The following is a 5035-nucleotide window of genomic DNA, read 5'->3' as shown; positions in this document are numbered from 1 at the left end:
ATATATATATATATATATATATATATATATATATATACTGTATATATTAAGCAGCACAATATTGATAATTATAAGAATAATACATGCATACATATATACATATATGTATGTATATGGGTAAATAAAAAATAAAATAAAAGATAAAAGAAATTAAAAATGTAATTAAAAAAAGTAATACAAAATATTTCTGCTAATAGCATTGATAATAATAAGAACTATTATTAATACTTGTGCACCAATAACAATTGATAACAACTGAGCAGCAAATCAGCATATTAGAGTGATTTCATGAAGGATCATGTGACACTGAAGACTGGTGTAATGATGCTGAAAATTCAGCTTTGCATCACAGGAATACATTTTAAAGGATTACATTTAAAAATATATTTAAAAAGGTAGTTATTCTAAATAGTAACAATATTACACAATATTCATGTTTTTACTGTGTTTTTGATCAAATAAATGCAGCCTTTGTGTGAGCATGAGACTTCATTCAAATACATAAAAAAAAAAAATTAAAATTTTTTGACTTGTAGTGTGTAAGTTAGGTAGGTAAGTCAGAAAGTAAGCAAGAAAACAAACACATAAATATTCTTATTCATTTATATATTTAATTTTGGGGATAACATTTTCGTTCCAGAATACCTATAATACAATCTTCACAAGCTCTAAAAGAGGGACCAGCATTCATTAAGTTTATTATTAACAAAGTTTATTATTAACATCTGCTGTGTCTTCACATCTAGTCCTGTGGTGACTGGGGCACTGTGGAAGATAAAGGTCAAAGTGCCTTTGAGCCCCCTATGCTCCTCTCTCTTATGAGAGTCTCCTGGAAGTGTCATCATAGAGCAAGTATACATGATGCTGATGCCGAGACATGAACCAATAATAATAATAACAATGTGTAGCCCAGGCATCACAGTCCAGTTCACGTGCATTTCAATACATTCAAACATTATTTGACTGCATTATGCAGCAGCTCTGTTCTTGCTGCTCATTACTAATTCTCTATCAAAAATGGTTATATTATGCATGATATTGAAAAACAGATTGGCTGTCTATCATAAGAAGCTCACTTCTGACAGTTGCTGTGTGGCAACAGGTCTGCAGGCATGGCAATAACTTCCTCTGCATCGTGGGAACTGCCTGTAGAAGACAATGATTGGATTGACAATGGTGCATACAAAGGCCACCTTTGGGAGAAATCCCATGGCATGCTGGGAAAGAAGAGTAATAGCAGCAGATGTTGTGAAGACTATAAGCGACAGATGCCTCTAAAGCTAGCATTCAGCCCGTTAGAGTGGAGCACATATCCCAAGTCCAGCGTAAAAAAGAATTAGAGCAGGGGGCGAATGGAGCATGCACACAAATAATAGCAGAGGAGTTTCTGCTATAAAAGACAGACAGCAGTAAATTGTGCGGGGATTGATGTTGGTGTACTTACAATTGTTTCAGAGTGTTCTAAAAGTTCTTTGTGAAAGACGTTAAAGTTCTATCTATCTATCTATCTATCTATCTATCTATCTACTGTATCCATCCTTCCATCCATCTATCGATGCTTTCATGCGTCTTTTTTCCATTATATTCTAGTGCCTGTATTGTGCAATATTGAATGTTTTGACTGTTTTGACTGTTCTTGAGTCCCATGTGTGTTGAGTTATAATATTTTTGTTCTTTTTGAGGAGTTGTGAGAGTATAGAGCAGCACTCTTTGTTATCATAACCCTCTAAAATTAAATCAAAATTGAATGACAAAAAACACGTCACTGACTCAAAATCGGAACCAAAGAATGACAGCTACTGGCTAAACAAAGCTGCTATATATTAAACAGGAAGAGAGAAACTGACACTTGCAGCTCTGTCTAATCCCAGGTCATGTTCAATTGGCCCTGGTGACATCTCTATTCGCAAGATTTTCACGGATCAAGAAAAAAATACAGCCGAAGCCACCCAATAATGACATGAGTGCCTTTAAGAAGAGCACTTCAATGAGTCCACCAGTGCAGAAGATATAAATATGCATATGCAATATGTATTCTTCCATAAAGAGCTCAAAAGCCACGCAGAAAAGACTCAGAGACACCAACAAATGCAAATTAAGAGCATGTGAAATGTAGTTGTCACAAAGAGTTAATAGCTACTTATTCTTTATGGCTGTTATGTGTTGACATTTGGCCTGTGTGAACCAAACTCAGGAGTCATAAGCAGCTGCTGGTCTTGAATATGAAGATCCATCAGTGACCTGTGAAGGTCACGGCATAATGACTTCAAGAGACTTCAATCGAAGTATAACTCTCAACCGATGGCATCCGAGTATCACGGAAACACAGGAAGTCTACTGTACGACTCAAACACTTTGGCTTTTCAGCACCAAATAAGTGTCAATCCATACGTGGCTTGTGATTGGCTGTTGAGAGGGGAGTAGCGGTGCACGACTCTTTTCAAGCGTGATATGTGGGACTGGACAAGTGGATTGACGCCTGATTAATGACCACAAACACTGAATGCCCTGCTCTCTTCACATGATAATCATTTCCAATGCCAGATGGGGAAAGTTGAGGTTTGTAACTTTCAGGACAATGAATGACAATTCTTTAGAGCGAGGGACAAAGAAGGGAAGCCGGCTAACAGGCTCTTGCACAACACTTGGATGGAATGGGTGGAAGCTTTGTGTTTACAGAAAATGGCCATATAGCAACATCTTGCTGTGATCCTCTTTACACAGACTTTGTTTGAATTCTTTTTGTGCTTATGAATAAATATTTGAGTGGACCGAAGCCATAACACTGGATGATGGGGGGGGGGCTCTTGGCCACAAAGCATCAACCAAACTCAAGTTTATACAAAAAGATTAAAGTGTGGTTTTTAGAGGTTGGCGTCTTGTTACTTGTTGCTGTCTAACCAGGGCAGTAAAATGTGCACAATGTGCATCTAAATAAAGATTTCAAATGTATCATACATGAAAAATACAATCCCATAATGCATTGCAACAAGGTCAATGAAAAAATCCATCCAAAACGGTGAACAAAACAAAAATGGTTAATTAAAAAAATACTTTTATAAAAGTCACAATAATAATAATAATGATAATAATAATAATAATAATAATAATAATAATAATAATATGCACTACCATTTAAAAGTTTGAGGTTGGTAAGATTTTTGTATGTGTATGTGTTCAAACACAGGGTGCATGTATTTGATAAAATATACAGTAAAAACAGTAACATTGTGAAATATAATAATTGAAAATAACTTTAAATAACGTTTTCTATTTGAATATATTTCACAAATTTAGTTTATTCCTGTTATTCCAGTCTTCATTGTCATTTGGTCGTTCTAATATGCTGGTTTGGTGCTCAGGAAACATTATTATTATTATTATTATTATTATTATTATTATTATCAATGTTGAAAACATTTTTGCTGCTTAATAACTGTGGGATTCTTTGATTCATTTAAAATAGTAATAATAATATTAAAATGTTTTTACTGTCACTGTTGATCAAATAAATGCACCCTTGCAGAATAAAAGTATTAATTTATTTTAAAAATTGTACTGACTCCAAACCTTGATTCTAATTGGTAAATCGTCACATTCAGAGGTCTATATAAAATATTTATTAATTTACTAATAAAAGACGTACTGATTAATCTAATATAATGTACTTGACCCAATATTTAAGTATGTTATGTATTTTTACTAATCAGAGTATCATGCTGTTAGCTTAGCAACATGCTAACACCGAACTCTATTGAAATAAATTGAGTAAAGTCTCTTGTGTGCTTTCTGTGAGTTTCTGCCTGTGTATATCGTTTCAGTTCTGTCACTTACAAGGTTATATTTCAGTTAACTGGTTCACCCAAAAATGAAAATTCTGTCATTATTTACACACCCTCAAGTTGCTCCAAACCTGTATGAGTTTCTTTCTTCTGTTGAACACAAAAGAAGATATTCTGAAGAACGTTGGTAACCAAACAGTTGACGGCAGCCATTGACTTCCATATTATGGAGAAAGAAAGAAAAAAAATCATATGGAAGTCAATGGCTGCCAGCAACCAGCAAACTCATACAGGTTTGGAACAACCTGAGGGTGAGTGAATGGTTACAGCATTTTCATTTTTGGGTGAACTATTCTTTTAAGATACTCCCTTACAAGGCAGCTGCCTTTTACAGGCCGTAGGCCGTGAGTAGTCAGCTCACGGGCATTTCCTCTTGGTCTCCAGGTATCTCATCCTCTCATCCTGTGTGCATGTGTTAGTATGCGACTAGCGAAAGAGCAAGCGGAGACCTTTGGCTCCAGACTGCCTCCTCCTCAGTCCGGCCACAGGTCTACAGGCTGCTATAGCACTACAGCGAACAGATGGTGAGCACCACCCTATAATGGGATGACTAGCATTGCACCGTCCCTGCCCTGGTAACTGCTGGCCTATTCTGGCATTTTCTCATCCTCAACCCCCTCCCCACAGTGATGGCAGCTATGAGCTCTCGCACTCCTCCAGTATATAAATAAGCAGACAGAGAAGGCCTGCTTTCATCTAAATATGAATAGAATGAGAAGAGGGAGACTGAAGACCACAAGGGGGGCAGGGCCCGATATCTACTCCTCCCTACAGACTTCATTGTGACAACATAGACTTAGACTAGACACGGTCAAACACATTCAAACAATGACGTGTATTTACAGTCGTTCCCCAAAAGTTTTATTTCTGCATATTTAGCATAATTGTAGTGTTGTCTGGAAAACAAATACCTAAGATATGCTGCTTGCAATGCATTATGACTTACTTTCAAGACTTCATAATACAGGCAGATATTGCACAATGACACAGTCAATGCATCCAAGACAAGAAAGAGATAAAAACACACGCAGTGACATATTTTACAAACTGCACATCTGAAAGTGTAAACCTGCTTTTAACAATCAGATAAATTCCAATTAATTAAATAATCTAGATATCGCAATAATTTAAATAAAATCGTATTGGATGAGCTGCATTTGAAAAAAAAAAAAAAGAGCAATAAGTTATGGCAA

This window comes from Sinocyclocheilus anshuiensis, unplaced genomic scaffold (genome assembly GCF_001515605.1).
Source record: "Sinocyclocheilus anshuiensis isolate Anshui unplaced genomic scaffold, SAMN03320099.WGS_v1.1 scaffold475, whole genome shotgun sequence".
NCBI classification, from domain to species: domain Eukaryota; kingdom Metazoa; phylum Chordata; class Actinopteri; order Cypriniformes; family Cyprinidae; genus Sinocyclocheilus; species Sinocyclocheilus anshuiensis.
The sequence above is the reverse complement of the archived record's forward strand: the minus strand, read 5'-3'. Positions refer to the sequence as shown.